Raw genomic sequence first — 14,422 nt, 5'->3', positions numbered from 1 at the left:
GCCTACTGGACACTGATGTAGGGCTGAACACATTTCACACATGCCTTTAGCATTACCCTATGGGTGCTTTGCATCCTTACTGGGGACTAAGGCACGTCCTGTACCCGCAGCCCTCCCACCGGGCGGGACAACGGATTATCAGCCAAACAACACCGAGACCCATTTTGCATACCCAGGATACCAGGGCTGCAACCCCCCACATGACACATCCTTCATGTGTGCGGAACTGGGATATGGACCCACATGTATGGACACGGCAGTCTGGGGACCTCTGTTCATATGTCCTGCATGTCATGGGCAGGTATCATCAACCTTAAACACGCTGGTGGTGCATATGTCTAGCTGTGCCGTAGTCACGGTTTGTACTCGGATTGGCTGTTCTTGGCGCATACTGGCAAAACAGTCAGAATTTTGGAGTCCTACAATGGACACCGATGTGCATTTGTAAAGTGTAGAACGTGTTTGACTGTCCCCATCTGGCCAGTGGTATTGACTGCCGCTGTATGTTCCCCAGTCGTGGATGTCTGCTTGACTACCCATCGTTTGTATGACATGGCCTATCTATATCCACGTGCCAGTATGCGTAAATACAGCAAACCTTGCGTCCTGCCCATCTTCATAAACGACATTATGGAACATATATCAGCAGAAACAGACACTGTCAAATACGATAGACTCCACAGTGAAAGGATACTGAGCTCTCTCAACTACTAACATGGGACACCGTCGGAGTACGGATGTCATGACATAGCCGTCCCTAATTCACTTCCTTCAGAGTCGGTTTAAAGCGAAATAATCAATAAACCTGCTCATAGTTAGGTGGACAGTGCTCCAAGTCTTGATTATAACGTGACATATACATATCAGTGTTGCATGCCTTACTTCATGGAAACAATAATACGGCAACAATGTGTTAATATATTTACAATATTGGTAAATACAATCAGTATCCGGACACATAGTTGATAATTGGTGAGAGTGCACCTTAGAATGTAGTGTGTTGATCAGGTTATTGTATATCGATGTGTATATTAGTAGCATTACGATAACAAAGCATGGAATCAATAGGTACTATTTAAGCATATATTTGACAATTATGAATGTAAACGTGTGGAGGAGACATCCGTAACCTTCCCTGGTTCCACTGGATCACACACACGCACACTCGCATGTCCGGATTGTGGGTTACGCGCGCCGCACATGCATATCCGTAGTCCGTTTATATATGTTTACAGTGTCTGTGTGGTTACGTGTTTTGCGTTACTTGTGACTATTTCGGTAACATATGTCTGATCCGGTTGACGGACGTGTGCAGAAAGCACTTACAGCTTTATATATGTAACAGTCTTTGCAGCATGGACGCTTTACGTACGTGCACATCTATATGTTCTATAGTCATAATTCCAACGTGACTGTAGTCACGTTTGACTCTGCTTGGGACCAGTGCACGTTAGCTGTTCGTTGTCATTAATATGCATACCCGTGGTACCTATGTACATTTACATATCACCATGCCCGCCCGCACGCGCATCACAGGCCTCCTTTCTCCTGCTGGGAAAGGTGCGGTACTGCATGTTGAACATTACTAATTCCACCTCGCTCATGGCCCAGGATGCATATGTCGTCACCACAGGGCTGTTCAGATGACAGCTGCTTATATCCCATATGCATACAGGCCTTCGATTGTCAGGGTGTTGCTGTGGTGCTTTGGGTTTGGTCTTGGCCGCCCACTGTGCGGGACCGCCCTGACCCTGTCTGAATGTTAGATGAGTCACATGGGCATGTTTAGTCCGTGTCCATGGTACCATGTCACGCCCCCAATTAGTCTTAACCGTGTATCGATTGGCGGTGTATCCGTTGTAGATCTCGTTATACTAATTGCACACGGTCTGATCGAACTAACCTACTGCCATTACTAACCCTCCGTATGTATGGCCTGTGTCGCAATATTACAAGGGTTTAACATTGCGTGACGACTTTCACTGAGCCACAGACATGTCCGTTGCTTTGTTTGGCCCGGTTCATCTGTGCTACACACATTTAACATGGCGTAACAGGTTGAACAGCTCAGACACGAGGACATCGGGTTGTCCGTCGTTGTCTATTATTGAATGTCTCTGTGGAGTTTGTTTCACAAAGCGACACATTGTCGGCATTGTTAACGGACATCTCGCGCGAATGCGTCCGCACCGGCTGGTGACGTATGTCTGCCTTTGGCCGGCGAACAGGCATTATGCTGTGCCATTATGTCTGGGGATATATGGTTTCCTTCCTTACGTAGATGATGTGCCATACTAGCAATGACCCTAGCGATGACCCGCGTCTGGGTGTGGGTACTGCTGTATTACCCATGGGAAGAGTGGCCTTAGGGTAAGTGGTGACCTAGGCAGAGGTTGCCACCGATACGTCACCCGCTACCCCCCTCCTGGTCTACCTACACCAAATAGAGTCTGGAAAGGTGCCCTGTGTAGAGCAACACCCTAGATGGCTACCTACTTGGCCTATGCCTAAGGCCGGCTATGTGTGTGGTCCCTTGGGCATCGGACTCGGGAACGTGGCACGTCTGCCGTTGGTATGTCCAGCATTACCCACATCCAGCCCCAAGGCAGTCAACACAACATCCATGGGTCCACATGGTGTCCCAGCTGTGCACTCCAGGAACTCTATGTGGAATTTAACCCACACTTTGGACAGCTGTGTAATCCTAGCCTCACCTCAGGATACGTACCTGAGTAGTAGCACAGGGCGACTGTAGTCACACTCCACATAGATGGTGCCTCCACTGACCCTGGGTATTACCATACCATTAGTTTGACAAGCCTTATCTGCACAGCCATGGAGATGGATCATAATGGGACACATAGATAAGGACATAGGGGACCCGCATACTTTGGATACAAGCCAGTTTAGCTTGGTCATAGTCAGATCATGCCCTTTACACGTGTTTCACTTTGTAGAATCAGTCACCAAGGCCATTGCTGAGGGTAAAGCAGTCCATACAGCCTACCTCAACCCGGCAGAGGCCGTCGACACAATACCCCCCTCGGGTATACTTGATAAACCCGTCATATTGAATGTAAATCCATACATCGCCATATGGGTTGCAAACGGGCTAGGTCACAGAACACACATGGCCATAGTTGCTGGCGCCATGTCATACTCACAGCCAGTCACAGGTGGTGTCCCATGGGGCTCAGTCCTGGGTCCACTATTTCCAGCATCTACGTTTCCAATGTACACGCACACACAGGGGTTATGGGTGACAATGTTTGCATACGACTGCAAACCGGATGCCAAAGTCAGACACACATCTGACACAGATATCCTTCAGGAGTGCCTCACAGATGTGGATAAGTGGTACCAGAGACATGTCCTACAGCTAAATGCCAGGAAATGCATAGGCATACCCTTCGGGATGAACAAGGTTACCCCGAGCTACCATATAGGTGGCAGTCCACTGAACACGGAGCGGTTACCAGTGATCTGGGGACACGTGTTGTTGTTAACCGTTCGTTAGACACACATGTTGCTAACATAGTTGGGTAGACCTTCCACATTGCCCACATCATCATGAAGGGATTCACATCTAGATCAGGGAGGTCATTGACGCGTTGTACTCATCACTCAATAGACCTATGATTGGGTACAATGCCCGTTCAGAATGTATCTGACCCAACACCTGCAGCAGCTGGAAAGGCACCAACAGTTCTTCGACAAACGGATGCAGGGTCTCAGGTATATGTGTTATACTGACCGACTGAAAGGATTCCAGCTGTATACAGTTGCATACCACTTGCCCAGAGGTGACCCGTGCCTGGCATGCACGGCTAGGTCGAACCCAGATCTGATGACTATGCTTCACGTAAATGAGGTAGATGCCTCAGAACCACAAGGGCACCTGACGTACACCTTGACACTGGCGTTAATGGAGCGTGTTGTTGGGACGGATTCATCACCCAGACACTCACTATGCTGTGGATCGACATCCCAGTACATGTGAGGGCAAGCACCTCGCTGGCCTTCTGTTAGTATTTACACATGGATGTCTGGATTGATTTATTTCAGTAACCTTCTAAATGAATGTTACATTAGCACATTGTGAATCTTTACATTTCGTTGGTCTATTTTACAGTAGTCATATTCATACGGTTTATGTGTATATATTATGGTTCATTCATGTTACTAGGTGTCTGCAGTTCTGTTAATATATTGGCACAATCCGTAGGACATATATATGTAGCTTACACAGTCAGACATTTGGAAAACATTTTATGTTGGTTCATGTTTCATATATGTACATATATTTCCATTTTCCGATGAAGACTGTACCTTTCAAGCAATGTCTGATGTCCTCACTGTGTGGGATGTGTAACCCAAGTAAGGTTTGTTCGCTTGTCTGCCTTTAAGGCATGTAATTAGTACCTAGCACATCTAATGTACCAACCAATTAATGCTTGTAAATGTAGTAGGTTGGACTGCATTGTATGTAGTCTGAATACGTCTGCTTATGAAGCAGACGAAGTGCTCCAATAGACTATGGTGACTGCCTTTAATTCTTGGTGTGCTCTGGTTGGTCACTGACAGTCCCTACAGTACCTCGTCTTTGCTTTGGACTTCATCGGCTGGTTGTCTGTGTTTCTTGTATGGGGAATGTCAACTGTAGTCCCTATGTGTATGACTTGTGTAATGCCTTACTACGGCAGTGTAATTCCACCGGGTTTGCATTTATGTGTGCCATCTTAGTCATACGCTTGTCCATCCATGTGAATTGCCTACTATACACTGGTATGGGGCTGTACACATTTCACACCTGCATTTTGCATTCCCAGGAGTATGGTGTGCATTATTAGCGGAGAGTGACGATGTGCTACGCACGTCCCTCCCACGGGCGGGACAAAGGATTGCCTGCGAAACAACACCGAGGCCAGATTCTACATACCCAGACTCCCTTGACTGCAACAGTGGACAGTACCCATTACACATCCTTCATGTGTGCTGCAGTGTGATGTGGATGCAGCTGAATGGACCCGATACCCTGGGTATTTCTGTGCATGTGTGCTGCAGTTCATGGACAGCTATCATCAACATTGAACACGCTTGCGTGCCTATGTGTACCTGTGACGTGGTGACGACAATTAGATCACATGAGTAATGCAGGAAGCTAGCAGGCATTCTCTGAACAGAATTTGTGGGTCCTACAATGGACACCGATGTGCATATGTCAAGTTAGATGTTGCTGGACTGTGTCCACCTGCCCAGTGCTTTTCACTGCTGGTGTATGTTCCCCAATCGCGGATGTCTGTTTGACTACCCATTCCACATGGTGCTACATAACCGGCTGAGTTAGTACTGTGAACAAATGACATACATCCAAAGATGCTGGTTACCAACTGCTTCATATAAACCTCAGACATCCCAATGGGACATATCCGTCGCTATATTTCCAATATAACACCACCGGAACATGTTGCTTACCTATGCATTCATGTAACCATGTTGTCTTCGTAGGTGGGAATGCCATAGTTTACACATCCTACGTGACGTTGTGTGTGCCATTAGTATGTGTTCCACAGGTCGCACATCTGTTCCGCTGTACGGTAGCGGGTGCTCCTCAGTCTGTTGCTGGCAGACTGAGTGCTGTACGCCGGTGTTGGCACGAGTCCGCTCTGTATGTGGAATGTCAACTGTGGTCCCTATGTGTATTTCCTGTGTCATGCCTTACGCTGCTATGTCATTTACCGGGTTTGCAGTTGTGGGTGCCATCCTGGCCATACGGGTGTCCATCCATGACAATTGCCTACTGGACACTAGTATAGGGCTGTACACATTCCACACCTACATTTAGCATTCTCCGGAGTATGGTTTGCATTATTAGCGGAGAGTAAGGCAGGTGCTACGCACACATCCCTCCCACAGGGCGGGAAGAAGGATTGCCTGCGAAACAACACCGAGCACAGAGTCTACATACCCAGAATCCCTTGACCGCAACAATTGCCAGTACCCATTACACATCCGTCATGTGTGCGGAAGTGTGATGTGGATGCAGTTCTATGGACCCGGTACCCTGGGTATTTCTGTGCATCTGTGCTGCATTACATGGAGAGCTATCAGCAACATTAAACACGCTTGCGGTGCATATGTGTACCTGTGACTACTATGAGTTCCGTTAGGTGATTAAATAAGGCGGAAGAGCTGTCTTTAGACAAATTTTGGGTCCTACAATGGACACCACTGTGCATATGTAAAGTGTAGAGCTTGTCGGACTGTGTCCTTGTGAGCATTGGATTTCACTGATACTGTGTGTTCAGGAATCGCGGATGTCTGTTTGACTACCCATTCCACATGGTGCTACATAACCAGCTGATTTAGTACTGTGAACAATTGACATACATCCAAAGATGCTGGTTACCAACTGCTTCATATAAACCGCAGACATCCCAATGGGACATATCCGTCACTGTATTTCCAATATAACACCACCGGAACATGTTGCTTACCTATGCATTCATTTAACCATGTTGTCTTCATAGGTGGGAATGCCATAGCTTACATATCCTACTTGACGTTGTGTGTGTGCCATTAGTATGTGTTCCACAGGTCGTACATCTGTTCCGCTGTACGGTAGCGGGTGCTCCTCAGTCTGTTGCTGGCAGACTGAGTGCTGTGTACGCCGGTGTTGGCACGAGAGTCCGGCTCTGTCTGTGGAATGTCAACTGTAGTCCCTATGTGTATTTCCTGTGTCATGCCTTACCGCGGCTATGTCATTTACCCGGGTTTGCAGTTGTGGGTGCCATCCTGGCCATACGGGTGTCCATCCATGACAATTGCCTACTGGACACTAGTATAGGGCTGTACACATTCCACACCTACATTTAGCATTCTCCGGAGTATGGTTTGCATTATTAGCGGAGAGTAGGGCAGGTGCTACGCACACATCCCTCCCACAGGGCGGGAGGAAGGATTGCCTGCGAAACAACACCGAGCACAGAGTCTACATACCCAGAATCCCTTGACCGCAACAATTGACAGTACCCATTACACATCCGTCATGTGCGGAAGTGTGATGTGGATGCAGTGCTATGGACCCGGTACCCTGGGTATTTCTGTGCATCTGTGCTGCATTACATGGACAGCTATCAGCAACATTAAACACGCTTGCGGTGCATATGTGTACCTGTGACGACAATGAGTTCACTTAAGTGTTGAAAGAAGGCGGCATTCCTGTCTTTAGACAAATTTTTGGGTCCTACATTGGACACCACTGTGCATATGTAAAGTGTAGAGCTTGTCGGACTGTGTCCTTGTGAGCAGTGGGTTTCACTGATACTGTGTGTTCAGAAATCGCGGATGTCTGTTGGACTACCCATTCCACATGGTGCTACATAACCAGGTGATTTACTACTGTGGACAAATTACATACATCCAAAGATGCTGGTTAGCAAATGCTCAATTTAAACCGCAGACGTCCCAATGGGACATATCCGTCACTGTATTTCCACTATAACACCACCAGAACATGTTGCTTACCTATGCATTCATTTAACCATGTTGTCTTCATAGGTGGGAAAGCCATAGTTTACATATCCTACTTGACGTTGTGTGTGTGCCATTAGTATGTGTTCCACAGGTCGCACATCTGTTACGCTGTACACGGTAGCGGTGCTCCTCAGTCTGTTGCTGGCAGAATGAGTGCTGGCTACGCCGGTGTTGGCACGACGGTCCTGCTTTGTATGTGGAATGTCAACTGTAGTCCCTATGTGTATTTCCTGTGTTATGCCTTCCGCGGCTATGTCATTTACCGGGTTTGCAGTTGTGGGTGCCATTCTGGCCATACGGGTGTCCATCCATGACAATTGCCTACTGGACAGTAGTATGGGGCTGTACACATTACACACCTACATTTAGCATTCTCCGGAGTATGGTTTGCATTATTAGCGGAGACTGAGGCAGGTGATACAAGACACATCCCTCCCACGGGCGGAGAAAGGATTGCCTGCGAAACAACACCGAGCACAGAGTCTACATACCCAGAATCCCTTGACTGCAACAATTGACAGTACCCATTACACATCCGTCATGTGTGCGGAAGTGTGATGTGGATGCAGTTCTATGGACCCGGTACCCTGGGTATTTCTGTGCATCTGTGCTGCATTACATGGAGAGCTATCAGCAACATTAAACACGCTTGCGGTGCATATGTGTACCTGTGACGACAATGAGTTCAGGTACGCGTTGGAATAACACATTATTCGATTCTTTCCACAATTTTTGGGTCCTACAATGGACACCACTGTGCATATGTAAAGTGTAGAGCTTGTCGGACTGTGTCCTTGTGGGCAGTGGGTACTCTTTTATGCTACCATTTTGATATATATCTGGGAAATGTTTGTCCTGAGATATCAGGACATTTGACATGTGTTCGGTTTATTTACAGGACACGGCTGGCCAGAGAGGGCATATCCCTCTCAGGGTGGAACAGGTGTTTACCTTGGAACATATGCATCGGATTTTCAGCGATTACAATGTTTCAGTAACGGTATGTTGCCTAATATACCATCAATGTCATATCTATTACCACATTTTGCTGCGTAACTCACATTATGTGCTCTCTGCGATTGCATATTCTTCACGTCACCCGTCAAATGCGGGTCACATGATCTGTTGCTTCAATAATCTCCCATATCCTCTACACGACTGCTACGTACCCTTCTGTCATAACACGTGTGTCTCCTTCCCTGTATCCACTGTAGTGTCTACATTCACTATTTACTCTGCTGTGTGTTCCCCTGACCTATGTTCAGATTTAACAGTATGTGGGTAGGTCTTCGACCCGATATCACTACTGTTAACAGAAACACAATGTAGTCTGGTCCCTGATCTACAATAGACACAAAAAGGCAGACACTCCTTTCCTGGGCCTCCTGTTTAAGGCTGCACGTTTTCTTCTTGGGATCCAGTTTTCCGCTTTTCAGCCACAGATCAGACAGTAAACAGCCTCTTTACACACAACAATTCAGTCGGAGGTCTTTTCATTCAAGAAGAACCATTTATGCATATTCTCCAGGGTACATGTCTAACCAGCCATGCACTCTGACCTGTAGCTTACCAAGGGAATTCGGTTACAAGGATCACGATGTGAAATAAGTTGTTACAACCAGACTGTAGTTATCAGTAGACTTTTCTAAGTGACAGCCGATAACACAGGAGGCTCGGTTCGGACAGTTTTAGTAGTGTACACAGGCAGGCTAAATAATGTACAGTCCAAGTATGGGAGTTTTGTCTGACTCTATACAGTAAGCAGTTTCTTTATATAGTGTTTACAATCAGCATTTGCCCAACTTACTGACGTGGTCGGTCACAGGGCATTTCCATCACTATGGTCCGCAATAGTCTATACATACGTGGGTGCTGGGCTCGTGCTTTTAAATTGTTTTCTCATGGGAATAACGCAGGCTTGCAAGGCACCTTGTACATTACAGTATCCTTTGTGATTGTAGCTGTTTCAAGGACCCTAGACTGTTACGATACAGTGGACAGTTAATTTCTTGATACGTTGCTTTGTCTGTCTGGTAGGGAGTTGTACTGCTATCTTCCATTGAGCTCACAAGGCCATCCTCCTCTGGGGAAGGAGTGCTGTTATGCATGTACATACATTTATTGTTCTGTAACCCAGCAAATAATTAATGATGACAGACATGAGCCTGCTGTCCTGCTTACTGCCAGGTTCAGAATCCCATCACAGTACAGCTTAGCTTCACCAATTACATGCAGGCTTAGTTCTGCTGCCATATTGTACGGTACAATTCAATACATTATATAGTATTTCGAGTGTAAACTGGAACTTCATATGTGTTTCTATATATTTTACGAACAACATCCATCCAGCCATATGCATGTTGTTCCATCCTTTACCTTGACCGTGTGTATTTGTCCGTCCAGCCACGCTCATCTCCACATGTGATGTCCCAGTTTCCCCTTCTTTGCCTGTAGCACCCTGTTAGGATGTCCTGTGTGTTAGGCACCTGTTCCGCTATATGTGATCGACTTCACTGCAGAGATGATCGTCGATGCGGTGGTCCACCGACCCGACTTGTCCACATGTGTACACTTATGTGCACCGTGTCGTATGCAAACCTAGATGGTTTGGACGGGTACATACTACATGCCGGATGTACACATTCTGCTGACACATTCACATGCAGCCATTTACATATCTGTACCTGCGGTGGGTTGCTGACATGTGGGTAATGATTTGCCCGCATGGCATTGCCTAACACAAACATCTTACCACAGTTCAGGTATGCACATTGTGTGTGGTTGTATAGCTGCACACGGATGCTAGCAGGTTTGGGTGCAGGGGTATACATGGGTGTGACTGACATGTACAATGAGGCTATTGTGTAGTACATCCGAATGCATGTGTTCTGCTTCTGGATATTACACTTCATCATACACCATCCGGTGTATGCAACAAAGATGTTGCTGGGTCTGGGATATGTTGCTATGCACATGTTTGCCTGTGTTTGGGGTATCTTGCTTCCTTACTGTTGTTATGTCGGCACAGCTACCCGGCTATGTACTGTCACTACTGCTTGTGACCATTATGGTTGGCACCTTTTCCAATGCCCATGGTGGGGCATGTTATGTGGACACTTCGATATTTGCAGGACTACACATACCCAGGGCTAGTGCAGTGGACAGAACTTCACTTGTTTGCCATACTATGAGCCTATTCTGTTAGCGTTTGGGTTCCTTATTTATTTTCTTATGCCATGTCTGTGTTCCATACCATAATGTATATGTTTTATGCTACTATTTACATGTATATTGCGGGAATTTGCGTGGCAGGGGATCGCAGGTCATTTTCCATTTTTACGATTGTTGCAGGGACACGATTGTCCAATCAGGGACTGTCCATGGCACTTTGGGACAGCAGGTAACCCTGGTGACCATGCCCATGTCGCTGCTGGGGTTTCCACCTTTTCCATTTTCCGATCTGCGATATTTCCGGGACTCACATCTGCCTTTACAGGCCGACACATACAAACGGTCACTATATAGCATAGAAATTCAGTTGTTTGCCTAAATAATTTGCTTATTATTGTGGCAATTTCCTTGCTTATTCTGTTTATTGTGTCATTTCGGTATTTCTGTTACAGAAATAACCAATTCATGCTACCATTACATTACATACGGGATATCATTGTGTCCTACATTCGTAGCACATCAGCCATTTCTAATACGTTTTTTTGGGACACAACTGTCCATGGAGAGACTGCCCCAAACACAGTGGGACAGGTGGTGACCTTAGTCGCTGCTCCTATGTCGGTGCGGCGCGCTGACATGCGGCTGTACACCTTCTCTGAGTGTAAACACTGACAGTACATTGCCGGAGGCGGTCTTATGCGTATCCTTTGCTCCTTGAACGGGTACACTTATGCCTTGGTGGCTTCTATTTGCTTCTCCGTTGATTTGGAACGGGGACTATGTTGCGTACTGTACGTGCGTTTCATTCTGCACGGGACCTGGCTGCTGCCATTACTATTGTGGGCGGACCGTGGCTGTCAGCACATTAGGTTGCTCACCTCCTGCCGGCTTAGACACGCCTCCAGACGCATCCTACCTGGGCTCGCTCACGTACACTACGCACGTGTCTGTGATTCCGGTGCACTCTCATTAATATGTATATGGCGCTACTGCGCCGGATATTCCATGCACCGCCGGCGCAGGCCTTACGCCGGCCTTGCGCCGAGCTTCATGAATCCCGGGGAATGCCTCTAATTCCGTGTCTCCCTTTTGTATAAGGCTGGTATTCATATGGATAAGATATTTACAACCCGAATCTAATATGTAAATGCATCAATATGCAACATGGCAAGCAGCTGATGTGAATAATGTGCAAAGCAAACAGAGGATATAGAACAAAAAATACAGGTTTGCAAAGCACAGAAAACACTTTTTTTCCAAAATCAGTGCAGGACGCCTTTGCTGTCACATAACTAAGAGACAGATGAAAGCATCAAAGAGAAACTTGCAGGCTAAGGGTAGTAGAATCTCAGTATCTTGGTTCATGAATCAGGGACAGAGTCCAAAAATTAGGGACAACCTTTAAATATTATTCTAATTACTTTAAATAGCTAATAGAATAACAGGTTTTACAGCAACATGTGTTTTCTGAAGAAAAACAAGCATGGGTCTGTGATGTCTGCCATTACTGACTGAATGTAACTCTTGGTGACCCAAAAATTTACAAGGGACAGGGCAAAAATATAAGGTAAAATATGGAATATTTTACAAAATTAGGGACAGTTGAAAGCCTTAGGAATGAGGCATTTCAGCTATATAGTTATGCCAGGCAGCACTTTTTGCAAAAATATTTTAAGAGTAAATTCTAGAAACTAAGAGTATGTTAACATTTTACATGTGTATCTGTTTTTGATAGTTCTCTGAGGACATGGTAGTTAAAAGCAAAAGAAAATTAACAGTAGGCTTGACAATATTCCCAGTCTGTTTTAAAAAGACAAATGACATCTTGTTTCCAGTCCTGAACATTCTTTTTTTGTTTTTTCATAACTGATTTTAAAGTAAGCTATATTCTTGGCTCCCAACTAAAATGTTGGCACTCAAAATGCTGAGTGCCAAAAAGCTAAAAAAAAGAAAAGAACAAAAACACAGGAGAACAGCAAATCTCAAAAAATTCCTCTTCTTCTTCTTAAAACTTCTTTTTGCAGGAGGGGTAAGCCCCCTTTGCACAAGCCAACACTCCCCTGAGACCACCATACCTCAGTGAAAAGGGAATATTCTGAGCAATGACATCTTGGGCTTAATATTTGTAACTCTGTTCTTTCAGCTATTCAGTCTCCACATTTCTGGACTAGCTGAACCCCCAACATTTCAAATTATTACCTGTATGTTTATCTCTTGAAATGTAGGTATAGTATTCTAAGTAATAAAAGTTATAGACCAATCAGTTTCATATACCTTACTGGCAAAAGTTTTTCAAATGGTTCTTATAAACTTTCTGTAACCAAATGTTTTTCAGTGAGGTGCTACAAAACAACATGGATTGCTAAAAGAAACATATTGTGTTTCAAATCAAATTTCATTCTGTGGGTATTCTGTTGATGCCCTGGATCATGGGTGCATGTTCTTCGTTTGGGCTTCTCATTGTATTCAGACCTTTGACTATATCATAAATAAATATCTTTATGATAAAGTCAAAGAGTGATTATCTCATCAAGTCTTGTCTATAAAGACATGCAGTGAAATATAAGAGCATGAGGTACTCAATGGCATACCTCAAAGTTAATTACTTGGACCGGTCTTATTTAGTTTCATTATGGCCACACTAATGAACACAGACAGGGTATGGATAAACAGATTTTCCAACAAATGTTGGTATGTAGAGTCAGTAGCATAGAACTGGGCCAAGATACTCAACTGATAAGCTGCAAAAGGATGAGTAAATGTAAGAATTAAGGCATATTATATTTCTAATCCACCAGTAAAAAGTTTGCCTACTTACTTTTAGATGAAACAATTCCAAACAGCAATGTTGCAAAGGCCTGGAAACTTTCATTGACAATGGTCTATCTTATGTCACCATTAATCAGTTAGCCAGAAAAAAAGTATTTCCATGCTGCAAGGTGCCATTTTATGCATATACTCACCTGTCTTGGGTCCTTTGTTTACTAGTTTGATAAAACAAATGATAGATTACAGTACTAGTGTTTGTGCTTACTCGTCAGTGAATAAAGACAAAGTGGAATCTGTATAAAGATACTTCAGTCAAAACATATTTACAATGTATACCATTGTATGAAAAGCGGCTGAAAAGTATGACTATCTTTTCTAATAGATACAGGCAAATAAAAAGTTTCAAAGCACAGAATATCAACCATTATGCATGGCAGAAACAAGTTGTAATATTCACACTAGACATAACTATTATATATATATAAATCAGGTAAAAGTAACACAAGGCTTTAATCTAAGTTTGTTTTCATCAATGACTAGTTAAAATATGAAGCAATTATATTTAATTTTATTTATTACATTATATAACTGGGAATGTCCATCTATGAAATCCCATTTTAAAAGTCCCAAGGTGCAAAAGCTTCAGACCAGTACAAAAATACAATTAATCACAGAACAGGTAATTAAACACTGATAAACAACAACAATATAAACAAAGGACTAAAAAAAACAGATACAATTTTTTGAGACCATTTGATTAATAAAACTCAACAAATTATGCTTTAATAACAGTCCAGAGGCAAGCATTCAGTTTCAGTTCAGTTGACCATATAAAACTTTCAGGTATAATTATACATACTAATCTAAATTTTGGTAACTAGTTAAACTATGTCCTTAGCCAAACACACACACAAGAAAATATGAAAGTTATGTAGATCAAAATTAT

Source organism: Protopterus annectens, chromosome 3.part0 (genome assembly GCF_019279795.1).
Source record: "Protopterus annectens isolate FY-2018-M chromosome 3.part0, PAN1.0, whole genome shotgun sequence".
Classification (NCBI taxonomy): Eukaryota; Metazoa; Chordata; order Ceratodontiformes; family Protopteridae; genus Protopterus; species Protopterus annectens.
The sequence above is the reverse complement of the archived record's forward strand: the minus strand, read 5'-3'. Positions refer to the sequence as shown.